At 41.4% G+C, this 15,706-nt stretch overlaps 1 long non-coding RNA gene across 2 annotated transcripts; it reads left to right on the plus strand.

Annotated features, from left to right (window-relative positions):
* The first annotated feature begins 889 nt into the window (after positions 1-889).
* On the plus strand, positions 890-14,282 carry LOC119089041. Of its 2 annotated transcripts, none has more exons than XR_005092885.1 (6): positions 890-1,112; positions 4,542-4,594; positions 5,011-5,177; positions 10,608-10,749; positions 11,748-11,783; positions 12,713-14,282. It is a non-coding gene; the product is annotated as an uncharacterized LOC119089041 (long non-coding RNA). The 2 variants fall into 2 exon arrangements; XR_005092884.1 differs by having other exon boundaries at positions 891-1,112; positions 10,608-10,651.
* Positions 14,283-15,706: the final 1,424 nt, after the last annotated feature.

Here is a 15,706-nt window from a genome sequence, read left to right on the forward strand (position 1 = left end):
TGCTGATTGGCCAATAGCCAGGCAGGAAGTATAGGTGGGATAAGCAGACAAGGAGATTTCTGGGAAGAGAAAGGGTGAGTCAGGAGTCACCAGCCAGACACAGAGGAAGCAAGATGACAAGACAGAATTGAGAAAAGGTACCAAGACACGTGGCCAAACATAGATAAGAATTATGGGTTAATTTAAGTGTAAGAGCTAGTCAGTAATAAGCCTGAGCTAATGGCCATACAGTTTATAAGTAATATGAGTCTTTGCTTGTTTACTTGGGTGGGACACAGGAAAACTTTCAGCTACACAAGAAACCACAATTATGTAGGTTGGAGAAGGAAGAGATGAAAGACAGAAGTCTGGGCTGCCTTTTGGGCTTCAGCAGCACCATTGAAAACAGCTGTATCAAAATTTGGCTGGATTCCATAGAAAACAACAAGGACAGTGAAGGTCGTATTGCTAAATAGCCAAGTGCAGACTTGAGTATCACTGGTAGGTATTCCCTTCACTCTAAGTTCTCCACTGACGTGTTTCCAAGATTCAGGCATATATTGGCTCTGCTGCACTGTGGCTCACTTTGCCTGTACACAGCTGTCTTCTCATACACTTGGTCTCTTTCCTGGTCTCTGAGAATTCTACCTTCTCTCTCTCCTGCCAGTCCCACATATCACCCTTCTTATTTAAAAATCCTCATGGTCTGAAGGATACAATAGACAAAGAAAGCTCAGGCAGGTTGTCTGTCCTATGTCTCTTTTCTGTTTTAATCTCTGGTCCTGTCTAACTGGGACATCATGTGTGTAAGGGATATGTAAGACCTAGGGTGAACAAACCTGGTTAGGAGTGATAAGCAATAGAAGGACGTAAGTAAACCACAAATGGAGTAGTGATAAGCTATAAGCTATGTGTGGAAGTAGGGATAAGACTAGAAACCTAGCCAGAAAAGAATATAAAAGATGAAGCCTCAGACCTGACCAACAGAGCTTGTCAGACCCTGGCATGAGACGACTCCCTTCCGCCAGAGATGTGAGATCCTGTCCCCAGTGCAGATGTGGCTGACCAGAGGAAGGCTGACCCAAGATCCAGAGGAACAGATGTGGTGGGTCTGGACCTGTACACCCTGAGAGGTACTCCCGCTTCCATTTGGAAGACAGGATGAATATTGCTTGTAATCTTACTGTGTGAATAAATGAGTGTTATGCCAAGTCTGAATCAAGAGCGATTATTCCTCCCCCATAGCCAGGGTATGTGCTTGCTACAATGTGGGAAGTCATGCTTGTATTTGTTTTGAGGGAAATGAACTCTATCTCTCTAAGCCCTTAGAGTCCAATGACCACTTCAGGGTCTCTTATGAGGGGAGGCAATGTTCATAGAAAACACACACACTTGAGACTTGGTTGAGTTGTTTTGTTTTTCTCCTGGGCTTTTATACATTGTAACGTCTCTGTAACACAAATGCTTCACTAGTTCAAGGCTAATGAAATCCAAACACTGTAGTTCCATGAAGATTCCAGAAACAGTCAGATGATAGCTTTATAGTATGAATTCAGAAGGAACATCCTTTTCTTTTTCTTTTTTTGTTTTTTCAAGACAGAGCTTCTCCATGTACCCCTGGCTGTCCTAGAACTCACTCTGTAGATCAGGCTGGCCTTGAACTCACAGAGATCCTCATGCCTCCCAAGTGCTAGGATTAAAGGCATGTGCCACCACTGCCTGGCAGAACACCCTTTTCAGAGAAATGACATCAACGTGGTCTCTGTGTAAGTCCTGTCAGCCTTGTCCTAACTTTACAAGACAGCAGGGTCCTGTTCAGTCCCGTTCCTCTGACTTTAAAGCAGTGTTTACCGCGTCGTTTCCCGTGGCTTGCTGTAGAAGGACACAACAAACACTGTTCATTTTCCTTCTTAGACATCACCCTTAATAACGTCTGAACCCGCTGACAGATAACAGCAGTACAGCAATCTTATAAATAACTCTCATAAACTAAATTTACTTGAATTAGTCTGGATTATGGAAATCAAACAACAAATCATTGAGCTAACAAAACAAAAGGATACCTTGAAAATATGTTTCTTTTTCTTCTATTTAGAAATTGGGAAGACAAAGACAAATTCTATCTAACCTTTGAGATTTTTAAAATATGACTTCATATCAATACCCTTAGTGCTTTCCAAGGAATTGTAACACATCCTATTAACTCTACGAATCCTCTGCTGATAATTAATTATTTCAAAAGAATGTTTGGCTCCAAACAAATTCAAAATAAAATTGTGAAAGAAAGGTTTTCTGGAGGAGGCGGGTAAGAGACAAACCCTGTTCAGAAATCCAAGTATTTGCTAGAGGACACAGAGTGAAAGATGCCAAGCCACCAAACCGCACATACTGTTGAGCAGGGCCAAAGACTGTTCAGCAGTGTGTAGGTGCTGAATGGAAGAAGCTAATGAGAAAAAGAGTGATTGTGACAAGCAATTATGTCACCTATGTGAACGGCTTAATTTTCTAAATTAGCCACTTTGATAATTATGACATCTCATTTGTCTTTTAATTCCATGAGCTCTGAAGTTTACCTTTGGTTTTTTTTTTTTTTCAATCAGATAAGAGGCTTTGATAAGCCAATGGTCTATTATGTGTCTAAAAAAATTCAGATTTCAGGCTGATTGGCTGTGCTGTTTGCTTCCATGAGAGCAAATGGCTCTCTCCACAAGAGCTCTCCAAACCTTGCATTTCTCAATTCTGTTTGCAATAGTGAAGGGCGGAGGGGAAGGTGGCGGGAGAGGGACAGACGAGATGGCAAAGCAAATTAACAGTGTCAACAGGACTGAAGAGAAAACTGTTCAGCCTACATTGGCAGGGGGCGGGGGTTGGGAGGCAGGCTGGGTTTGGAGTACACTAGAAATTGCTTTAGCAGCATCCACTATGCATGCATACCCCAAATTACTAAGCTAATTACAAATTACCCTGATCTGTTTGCTGAAGTACTTTCAAGATCTCAGAGGATGTGTATTCTATTTGCTGTTGTGTTGACTTGGAAGTCTGAACAAAACTTTTGACTTGTCTAGCTGGTATGTTGTGTCCATTTCTTGAAAAAGGTTTCCTAATCACTCCAGCAAATAGGATTCACGATGCTGAGTTATAGTTGCAGTGAGGAGCAATCCTGACTTCTTTGACTTATGAGAACTTCTGTAAGCATAGACTCTTTCTTTCTTGAATGAGTGATATTAGCAAAAAGATACTCAGATGTGTTAAATGAGGCAAACAGGGACATGTGCTTATGGCCTTGCAGAGATAAGAGCCAAGGATGGGAGCTCAGGGCACAGTACAGGTCCCCAAATACGTAGGAACACCAGGAAAATTATGAAGAAGGACCACATATGGTTATGTATTAAAGGCTAAGATGTTAGCTCCTGGGAATTTAGGGATGGCTTGACTGCTGGCAGGCAGACACCAACCAACCCCCCACCCCCCACACACACACACATCATGTACAAGTCCATGGACTGACCAGATACTGCTAGTGGGTGGATGGTACTTCTTCACCCTGCAGAGGATGTACATTGCTTTGTGTCTTCTCTTCCAGGTCAGTGCTCCCTCTAAGGTTTATTTGAACCCAATATCACTTAGAAAAAGAAAATTTTAGCATATTCATTGAGTATTCTGTATTTTGGAGTTAGTGTTACATTAAGTAATTAGAGCCAGTAATTCCTAAACCTGAATTGCTGTATACCTTTTGTTTGGTTTGGTTTTTGCTGTCGTTTTGTTGTTGTTGTTGTTGTTTTGGTGGGGGCAGGGTTTCTCTGTGTAGCCTTGGCTGTCCTAGAACTCACTTTGTAGACCAGGCTGGCCTCAAACTCAGAGATCCTCCTGCCTCTGCCTCCCGAGTGCTGGGATTAAAGGTGTGAACCAGCATTGCCCATCTGATTATCTTTACCTTCTTGATAATAGTATCTTGAACATTTCAACAGTGGTGTGGAATCCTCCTGTGTTTGGGGAACTGAGCTCAGATATTTTCATATTTATGAAGAACTCTGCCCTGCGATTACTAAGACTACAGAGTGTCTTAGTGGTCCAATAGCCAAACAGTCTGTGTAGCAGACCTTGAAATGTCAGTACCGGTGACATCAAAATGAGATACTCTGTCAGACAAGAGCCAAGTACCAAAGCACAAATCAGATTTTTTTTTTTTAATCAGTCAGTCATGGGCCTGGAGAGATGGCTCGGTGGTTAAGAGCACTGGCTGCTCTTCCAGAAGACACAGGTTCAGTTCCCAGCACTCACATGGCAGCTCACACCTGTCTGTAACAATGTTCCCAGGGGATCTGACACCCTCATACAGACACACATCCACAAAACACCAATGCGCATAAAATAAAAATAAACCTTTAAAAAATTACCAAAAACATAAATAAAAGTTAAAAATCAATCATTCGTTTAAAAAGTTATTCAACATGTGTGGATTCTATAAATATATCATTTGAGTTTATTGTTAGTCAACTTACATATTTTTATTTTTATATTAAAAGTTATTTATGTGTATGTGTTTGTTCACATACCTACAGGTACTTGCAAAAGCCAGAAGAGGGCCTGGCATCCCCTGGAGCTGGAGTTAGAGGTATGTGAGTTGCTTGACACAGATGCTGGGAGCTGAACCAGGTCCTGTGCAAGAGCAGCCAGTGCTCTGGACCACTGAGCCATCTCTCAAGGTTTCTCTTGTCTTGAAAAATAGCTCTGACTGTTTTGGGTCTTGCTCTGTAGACCAGGCTGGAACTCACAGAGATCTGCCTGCCTCTGCCTCCTGAGTGCTGGGACTAAAAGCATGCGCTGCAACCACCACCACCTAACTCCTCATTTGTTTTTTGTTTAGATGGATTCTTAATTTTCTTAAATTAAAGTAAAATTTACATATAGCAAAATTCATTCTAGTAAGTGTATAGTTTTGCAAGAACTGACAAACACAGTTAATTAGATAACTATGGCAGCAATCCATAGTTCTATCACCTCCTAAAGTTCCATCGTGTCTTCTTGTAGGCAGTGTCCACCTTCAACTCTCCAACAAACACTGGTCTGTTTTCTGCCTTGGAGTTCTACAGAATGCCATATAAATGAAACTCTACATGTACAATTTCTGACCGTGCATAATGAATCTGGACACACCCATTTTGTTGTGTGCATCAGCAGTTCATTCTTTTTGGCTGGTGAGTATTTATTTACTGCTGTGTGGGTGAACCACGGTTTAACCTTCTATGAACCAAAAGCACTTAGGTTGTTAACAGGCTGGGGAGATCACTAACAAAGCACTGAACATGCTCACAAGCTGTAATCAGGACACAGCAGAGGAATTTCTATCTAGCGGATTCCAGAACTGTTCCAGTGCTGAACAAGTTCACAAAGCTCAGAGTGAATCACACCAGCACGTGGCCTTCATCTCCTTGCACACCACTCCTCAAGGTCTCTTAGAGAGACTTCTTTCCTTCTACCAAGCTTCTTAAAATTCACATTATACACAATCATATTTTATTTTCTTAGCATTTATATTTGTTATATACTAATTAATAAATATAAACATGTCTGTAATATTTTTTCATTGTTTTACCTATGTTTACCAAGAAACTTCTTCCTAGCCAGGCATAACTGTGGACACCTACAGTCCTTATATTCTGGGGGCCTAGACAAGACAAGAAGATTGTCTGAGTTCAAGGCCAGCATGAGTCAAGATAAGGGCGAGGAGGTAGAGGAGGGGAAAAAGAAAATTGATGAAAAAGTTCTTGCTTACTTTGTGGAGATACACCTGGAGTTTGTCTTTCTTCCTTTTCATGGGTGCTGGAATGCGGGGTATGCCCTTGACATTTAAATGGATAGCCACAGAGAAAGACATTTAGTTCTTTCTTTGGTTTAATATATTTTCAGTTTTTAGGTACAGTGACAATTTTGCTGTTTCTGACAGCCACATAAATGACAGCAAAGACAAAGTAAATGTCAGCAGAGAGTGCTCCTGGATGACCCAAGAGCTCTCAGAGTCGCACAGCACACTTCGCTTTTTCCTGGGCTACTCCAACAGGCAGAAAGGGCAGCAGGAGAAATTCCCAATTAGTACGGTACATATTGGGCTCCAGACAGTCGCCTCCACAGCGATTCTCTCAGAAAGCTCTTACCACAGGCTTGCATTTGGAAAGAAGCCCTTTCATTCTCCAGTGTGTCTGATGCACCCTTCAGCAGCACACCAATTGGATCCAAGCAGATAAAGCAGGTTTTTATTTTTATGCTAGTTTTGTTTTACGTTCATCTTCTGTGTATGTGGGAGTGGAATGGTGATGGGATAGTGGAAGATGGTGAAGCCTGTTAATTTTTTCATAAGATCATTTTTCCGTTGACATGCAATTTGATGCTTAACAATTTTTCTGAAAGTCAAAAGGAATACTACATTCTCTAATTTTCACAGCACTATAAATAGCCCACACAAAACATAATTGTATAAAAGAGATGACACCTCTTTATGGAAGAATTTCCACTGGAAAGATAAAAGGAGGTCAGAACTCTTATGTGAGGCATGTATTTTCAAGTATTCATAAAAATAGAAATCATCAGCAGTGCGAAAATTCTTCATGATAGACAGTCTCATAGAAGATACTGGAGCCAAAGCCATTTTTACAGGCGCCAACTGTAGTGAGAATGGAACTCAGCCAAGAAGCGGCTGCTGGGCATTTAGCTCACGTGCCAATAAAAGGGAGGAGTGTGTGCGTGTACACACACACACACACACACACACACACACACACACACACACACACACACACTCCAGCTTGGGGAGGTGTTTGCCAGAAACATTTTTCAGGCCTCCCTCTGCCATCTGGTTCCTACATCCAACTGTGAGGTCCTGCAGTGACCCCAGTGCCCAGAGGTTGGATATTATGGAACAGAGAAAGAAGAGGTCAGAGGAGCACCCTACAAAGCTGAGGGGTAGGCAGCTACAGAACCTTTAGGAGTTCAAGACCCCAGCTAACATGTAATGATGTCCATGGGGTAAAGCTCTGTGGTAACTAGCTGGAAGTCGTTATGTGTACACTGGTACTGACTTTGCCATTTAGTGAGTGCTACAAATATATACATGTGTGTGTGTGTGTGTGTGTGTGTGTGTGTGTGTGTATGTGTGTGTGTGTGTGTATCCAATATTTACAAAATGTTTGAAAAGACCATGACTGCCTAGCTGGATTTATAGGCTTGCAAAGACGCTGTAAGAAACATATGAATTTTATTTATTTATTTGTTTGTTTATTTTATGTGTATTGAATGTTTTGCTTGCATGTATTTATGTGTACCATAGGTGCGAATGGTGACCATGGAAGTCCCAAGGGGGAATTGGATCCCCTGGAACTGGAGTGATAGATGGTTGTGAGCCACCATGTGGGTACTAGAAATTGAACCTGCTTCTCTGCAAGAGCAACAGATACTCTTAACCACTGAACCAACTCTCCAGCTCCATATGAATTATTTTAAAACCACTTGCAGTCATGAAATTGAGCCAATGTCTTGAATCCTTTCTATCTGGCAGACACTGGGTTAAGGCTTTACATACTCAGAAACTCTTGATTTTAGACTGGAAAATGTTTGCAATAGCCTCATTTTACAAAGAAACAATCTTAAAGGAAATAAGTGGCTTGCTCAAAACTCCACAGCTTGTATAATGTAGTCATAGCATTCAAAACCCGTGTTTCTTTGCGCCTCTGCATGAGATGACGTGGAGCCAGCCCTTTTTGCCTGGAATTAATTGCCTGTAACTTGCCAATGTTTTGAATTTACAACAAGGGGACTATAGACCACTGATTGGCATTCCCCACGCCAACGTATCTCCTGGACTCCCCAGCTCGGCAGGGGAAGATATATAGCTGTCTGTAGGTGCACAGAAGCAGGGCTCCTCTGGGTGATGGTGATTGCTTTCCTCCCCATCCCTTATCTGCAGCGCTTCTGTGATGAGACCTTGGGTCCCTCCGTTCTTGTAGAGAGAGTAAAGCATTGCAGCTTACTTCTTTTCTCTATCCCTCAGAGGATGAGTGTTAGGGATGGGATGAAAGCTGTGAGTTAAGATTACTTCCTTGGCAGCAAACATTGCCCTCTGGTTGCTTCCAGGCTCTGCACATCTCTGTTGATTACTTCCTGCTGCAAGCTCCGTTATTACACATAACAAAATGGAGGGAAGGAGGAGAAGAAAAACTAGGTAGGGTCAGGTTCTCGTTCACCTCATCGCTTGGTTCATTTCTTCCATGTTCAGAACTCTCTTTGTCATCAGGGAGAAAGGGAACTGGGTAGAAGTGAAAGAGAGCTGGGCTAGGTAATTTACAACCCCAGGCAACCAGATCATTTTATACCAAAATGGTACTTTCTCAAAATCTCATCATTCGTACCAGAAGTATTTCTTATGGAATGATACTCCTTAGCTTATGAAAACACTCTGTGCAGCTGAACTTGCTTAATCTGTGATCACTTTGCCTCCCTGAGGATTTGAGGGGAAGGATATTATGCCATTATGGTGTTAAAACGCATCAGTGACTTGATCATTTGAAGTGCTTTAATAAAAATGAATTCTGTTAGCTGATTCTGATTATCCAGCGCCAGATTTACAGGCTTTTAAGACAGTTTCCAGTTGTCAGATATTTTCCTGTGAGGCTCTTAAATATTTAGATTCTATTCTTTCTGGGTATTCTAAATATGGGAAACAGATATCTCAGTATCAGAAATATTAACAGTATCTCTCTGAGAACTGCCTTCTGTAATGGCTTTTTAAAAACTGAAATCATGTCCCTTGGTTATGTATCAAAGTAGGAGGTGGAGACCTAAGATATAGTCAGGTTAAGATGAGGTATTGGTTAAAGAAATTAATTATTATGGCTAATTAGAGAGAATAGAATGTGACTTATAAGTTTTACCCACAGATTTCTTCATAGAGGTAGCTATCAATAAAAATTATTCTATTTGATAATAAAATCTGTGTTCAAATGCATGTTTAGCATGTATCCCTTGATGTCTTTCTCATTTGCATATATGGATGTGCCAGCCATGTGACAACCCCACCCCCACTCCATTCACGCTGCTCTTGCTGGTGAAGTATTAGGAATCCTGCAGGCAGAAACAACAATTTCTACCTACGAAGCAATTATGTCTTCCCTTTGACAAGTATTTCCATTTCATCCTAGGGCTTGTCTCCCGTTTTAGCTATATTATAAAAAGTATTTTCCTCAGAGAAAAGGCAATATCACAGCAAATAGATAAGAGGTATGTGGACTCAAAACACACATTGTTGGGTATCTTGCCTATAACCCCATGTGACCCAAAGTGCATATATGATCTCCTGTGCTCTGGAAGTATAGAGAAAGTAAAAACCTAAACCAAGAGGTACAGAATCAGTAGGACAAATCTCCCCCCACCCCCACCAAGCCTGCTAAGTGGGATTCCCTCCAAGCCAGGTGGCTTCAAGGACTTGTGACCAGTGTATTCACATGGGAATACACTAGAATTCTGACTTCCAAGCCACAGGGATGGTTTGTTCCTTCTTGTAAAGAGCCAGTATCTTAGATAGGGGAATGTGATGAACACTTCTGTACCACAAAGACATGGAAACAGCATGGCTTCCAGAGAGGCAACCTCCTGTCCCTTGCTTTTAGCTGTCTTGATAGGGATCACTGAGGGCCGGGTTTAAAGCACTGGGCCTGTTTTGCAATCATATAGAAGTAAGCAACACATTCTTGTGGTCACCAGGACGGCTCTGGTAATTGCCTCTTTTAGTGATGAAGGTCATTCCACTTTTATAACTAGAAAAGGAAGAAATGTCCCCTCTCATTTCCTTGTACCCCAGCAGACCTCTGAAGGTAGCTGAATGCAGTGATTTTGTTGTCTTTATTCTGGGTCTGGAACTGCTCTTCTCTGGGACTCATATTTAAAAACAGGTAGGAAATGAGTCTAGCTGATCACTGATGTTCAGCAGGGCCTGGGAGCAGGTGTGACTAGAGAGGTTCATTTATCCAGCACCGTGAAGCCAGTTTCTGGACAGGGCAGGCAGAGACAAATGGTAGCATCCCAAGATGTGATCTAGAGACTGGAGACAATTCCCATGAGCAATGTGGAAAAGAGGCAGAACTTCATGTTAACGGTATGAGTTCCATATTACAAGCTCACCCTGAGCTCTGTGAAGATGAGATGGACAGCCTGTGATAGCTAAGAACCCGTGAGCTGGGATAGCTCTACCACCCTGAGCAAAGAGGACTGAAAACCAAGATTTAATTTTTTTTATGTGTATGAGTGTTTTTCCTGCATCCATGTCTGTGTACCATGTGTGTGCAGTGCCCAGGGGAGCCAGAAGAGGGTGTCATATCCTCTGGAGCTGGAGTTACAGATGGTTGTGAGTCTCCATGTGGGTCCTTTATAAGAGTGACAAGTGCTCTTAATGGCAGAACGATCTCTCCAGCATCAATGAGGACTTCAATAAAGACAAATCTCTTCATATAAACAACTCAGCCCAGTTCATTCCTAACTGCAAGGTATATGCAGATTGATGCAACAGACGGTTCTGAAAATGATAAACTAAAAGTGTTTAGCACTGCTAATCACACTCTGGTCGTCCTTCACTTTTACAGGGCGCTATTATCAGTCAAGAGACTTGTCCCAGAGCCTCTCCAAGGTTGGTAGCTTGTACAAAGAATCTCAGAATCTTTTATAGGAAACTTATTTTCAAATACATGGTGCAGTCACCTCCTGCCTCAGAGAAGAATGGTCATGGTAAGTGGTACTGTATCATCGAATGGGTTTAGCAGATTTCTCCATCTTGTTTTACCCACAGGAAAACCAGCAGACACAGAACCACTGACTTACATAGTTCCCTCTGGAATTCTTAACCTTACACTATGTGTGTTTTGGTCCAAATCTTCATCCTCTAGCTCTCTAGAAACCTTTTTCTCTACCACAGATTAGAACTTACTCCTTATTTTTGCTCTTTTGATAATGACTAAGTATTATCTACGGGGGAAAAAAACACTGTGCTAATATTATGATAAACATGGGCCAAGAACATCTTCAAACACAGGTATATATAGATTATTATTGAACGTCATTATCCTCTCAAGTACCGTGTGATAGAAAGTTTAAACAAAGCTGGCTGCTCATATTTCAGTTATAAATACATACCTTTCCATGCAGGAGTCTGTAGTATGATCTTTTCTGGGGCCAATTACTGAATCTAAAAATATTCTGATCTTATTTTAAATTGCTTGATCCTCCTTATCAGTCCTCCACACTTTCTTTGGGGAACTGAATCAAGCGTGTTATTCTTTTTATTTGTGTTTTCATTTCATTGTTGTCCTCCTAAGACAAACCTCCTCAACTGCTATCAACTGTAAAGAATGTTCTTGGCTAAATACAATAGATGTGTTTCTGAAACACTGCATGCAAATTGAATTTTTATAAACTACATCACATTTATACTTAGACTGTAATTTCAAAAGTGCGGTACAAAAGAATGCACTTACTTCAAGAAATGGTCAAATAATTTCTGATATCTACTTGCAATTATTAAATTGATATGATTTCATCATTTCAATTTATATAGAACATAACAGAATAGGATCAATAAAAGGACTTCAAAAAATCCACTGTGTAATAGAGGTAACACTTAACCTGAATATTGAACACATTGTTTTGGAAACCCTACCTGCATCTGGAATTTAGGATGGTGAATTAAAATTTATTCTTTATCTGACTTTCAATTATTTTACCCATAGAGAACAAGATTGGAACCCAGTTCTCTGCAATTTAAGGTTTGTAACTAGATTCTTTTGACACTTTGAAATTATCATGCAGTCCATGTCTGACCTTTCCTGACCTTTGTGAGAACTTCGACTTCCTCCTTTCCAGACAAGGCAATGTACTTCAGGAAATAAATTATGTTGAAAACTGAAACAGGAACTCTAAACTAGAATCGAGTCTCCTCTATGTGTCAGGTTCAAAACCAGGCACTCCACGTGTACATGCCAGTTGTCATGTCGTCCCACACCAAAGCTAGGAAGACTATCAGTGGGTGGGTCTATTTCCAGTCAAGAAAATGATGGTTTTGAGAGGCTGGACTTAAATGCTTGGGTGACACTGGGAAAGGCACTTAATTTCCCTGACCTTTGACTTTTCCACAAAATAAGGCTCCTTCCAGATTCACTGTGAAACTAAAAATATGTTCAATGTTTTTTAACACTCATTACAAACTGATCCCAAGTCTAACCTTATTCACAGCCAATGTTCTTCTCCCATTTGGAATGGGGAGGATTCCCAAATGGAATGGATAGGTGAGGAAACCAAGAACTTCGAAATAATCTTTTAGATAATCGTGTCCTTAAAAATGGGATTATCTGTCTGTCTTCCTCTTGGTTTCCCTAACATCAGCGCAGATGCCCAAAGTTGGATTCTAGTTCTGGCTCAGTCAGGAGCTATGTGACCAAGGTAGACAAATGTTATCCTCTGAGGATGTGTTCCCCTTCTCTTCCTGAAAATGGCCATATCAGATGGAGTGCCATCTGCATGTTTCTGCCTCTGCAAAAGGCCGTGGCTCATTTGCCCAGGACTCAAGAAACACATTCCAGCTCTGCTTTGCAAGGCTCTTTCTTAATAATTCTCTCAGACAGAGAGTGAGATAAAGAAGCAAATGGCTAGTTGATCATTTTGAGTCCATTTCATCACTATCTGTTCCGTTTGTCAGGGATCTTGTCATTGGGACACACATGTAAGCTGGAGCCAGGGAAACCTATAATAGACCCGCTTTCAGCCATGATGGATTGAAATGCACCAAAGAAGTCGATGACGAGAGATAACTGCTGGTCTACATGTGTCGTGGGCTGTGTACCGCTCCACGTCAAACTTGAAAAGGCTCTTGGAGCAGCAAAAGCAGCTTTTCTGTGCCTTCAGTATCTACTACCAGGAAACAAAATTAACCTCCTGAAATTCAGTGGCTGCAGCTGGTTTTGTCAGGTTGGGTTGTGGTGGGAAGTGTGTAGTGTAGTGTGCAGGTGTCCCCTGTTCACATCCACCACACTTATATGCTGAGCGGGAATGTGAAAAGCTGTCATTTATCCAGCATTATCTTGGCTCCTGACTAATCTTCCTTTCTCATCAGTTTTTGTTTTCAAAGTGATTGGAAACTTTAAGTCAACAGATGTTAATCAACTCTCTGCAGTTGCTGGGGTCTAAGCTCAGACTGTGAGAACAGGGAAAAGAAAAAGTGAATAAAATATAATGTTTGCCTTAAAGAAGCTGATGGGTGAATGATTTCCCAAACAGCATGATGTTTTGAGCTGTAAGGATTTTAAGAAATGAGAACCTACTCAACATTTTTCAGAGGTTGAAATACAGTTTCCCTACAAAGTGAAACTGTCCAGCTTACTGGGAAGGGTGCTGAGAGGTCTGAGGGGGACTCCACGTGCCCCATGTCTCACAAATGTTAGTGCTTGCCACAGTTGTTTGGATTTTCTGATCCCAACCAGAGCTGGATCAGAGCAGGGAATGGATGAGTCAAAGTTGGCTGTGCCTTCTGCCTCATTCTGAAGAGTAAGTCAGAGGTTAAGAGCACCCCACTCAGCTCAAGAAGCTCAGAGTAGATCTTTTACCACAGTCAGGAGCTGGATGGAGGGAGAGTGTGAAGGGGTGTTTTTCTTCTTGCCACAGTGATTAGTCATGAGGTGAGAATTCCACAGTTGCATTTTATGACCTGAGCTCAAGACTGAAATTTAACTTAAAAGTTGGTATTCGGGAACTGAATGTTAAGATTCTTCTACAAATTGCTCTGTTCCTGAGTCATCATCAGAGTCAGTGACCTCGATTAGAGTTTAGATATGCTCTTTGATATACACACATCATACACCAAACACTGTGTCTGTGATGGTGGCCTCCTGCCCATTGCCTGCCCAGCAAACATATTCTCCAGCATTCACTGGGGAGGCCTGGAAGATGTACAAGCAGCAGCCTCGGACCCGGCCAGCCATGAAAGCGGTATAAGAGGGCTTCCCAGAGCCCAGCAGGGGCCCCATACATGTCTGCCAGTGTGACCCCTATATAGACTCCCACCTGTGGACCCTTCTATATTCTAGGAATGAGTATCTGACATCAGGCAGGCAGGCTGCCCCCAGGCTTGTACCAAGTGACCTGTGTGTGGGTATCACGTGCAATGGAGAAAGGAGCAGTCAGATTATACTAAATATATAATTCATGAGACTTTGATATTCCTTTACCAAGATGTGCATGAATCTTACCAAGATCTGAATTTTGAGCTTACTAGAGACAATGCTGTAACATTTTCCCATGAAATGTTGAATAAATAAAAAAAAAAATTGTGTGAGTTTTCACAAGCAAGATACTTGAGAATGGTTGGGGCCATAGTTCAATTGGTAGAATTCTTGCTTAGCACACTTGAGGCTGGGTTCTATCCCTAACATTGCATAAATGGAGAAACACATTCCAGCTTTGCTTTGCAGGGCTCTTTCTTACTAATTCTGTCAGACAGAGAGTAAGATAAAGAAGCAAATAGTCAACTGATAATTTCGAGTCTATTTCCTCCTCATCTTAAAGAAAGTGGTGCGTTTCTATAATCCTAGTACTGGGAGGGAGGGGGTGTGTGCAAGCAGGAGGGCCAAAAGAGCAAGATCATTCTCAGCTACATCAGAATTTGAGGTCAGAATGGAGTGTATGAAATACTGTCTCAATAAAACAAACAAAATAAAACTTGAGGGTCCCCATCTTGCTCCCCCTTCTTGCTCTCTCCCCTGATTGCAGATCTGATGGCTTCGCCAGTCTCTTTCTACTTTATGTCTTTTAATCCCTCCTTCACCAGTCAGATGAATAGTCCTGAAATCACCCATTCTTCTTTAAATTATTCTTTTTAATGTTGTAAACCTTTTATAAAAAATCTTGCAAGTAAAATAAAACATCACACACCAAAATTAAATATTCTATATACTTATCCACTATCAAAGCCAAAAACAAAAGGAACTTTCATGATAGAATTAGAACTGGATGAATAATTAGCTTTATAAACACCTGAATTTCACATTTAAAGCTTCTACTATGCCAGTTCAGCTTTTCTTTTCTTTCTTTCTTTCTTTCTTTCTTTCTTTCTTTCTTTCTTTCTTTCTTTCTTTCTTTCTTTCTTCCTTTCTTTCTTTCCTTTTTTTTAAAGATTTATTTTTTATGTATACAATGTTCTGCCTGCATGTCTGCAGGCCAGAAGAGGGCACCAGATCTCATTACAGACGGTTGTGAGCCACCATGTGGGTGCTGGGAATTGAACTCAGGACCTCTGGAAGAGCAGTCAATGCTCTTAACCTCTGAGCCATCTCCCCAGCCCCCTCAGCTTTTCTTTTATCAAGTCAATCTGGGATTCACCACAAAGCTTTCCTGGATGGAAATCTAGCCAATAATGTGTGTTGTGTGTGTGTGTGTGTGTGTGTGTGTGTGTGTGTGTGCGCGCGCGCGCGCAAAGGAAAGAGATCTAGAGAGGCTAAATATAAGGAGATGAAGAAGGACTGAATACAGATCATGCATGTGTTAATATCAAAGATGGGAGAAGAACCACCAACCCAAATCATCATGGCCAAATTAATTAAAACAAGCAATTAATTTAGGTAAAGCTCTTTTATTCCTGTACACAGGCAGCCTCTCCCTAAGTTAGGGTTCAAGAGTTCAGCATTAGATATAGGGAAGA

Source organism: Peromyscus leucopus, chromosome 14, assembly GCF_004664715.2.
Source record: "Peromyscus leucopus breed LL Stock chromosome 14, UCI_PerLeu_2.1, whole genome shotgun sequence".
Taxonomy (NCBI): domain Eukaryota; kingdom Metazoa; phylum Chordata; class Mammalia; order Rodentia; family Cricetidae; genus Peromyscus; species Peromyscus leucopus.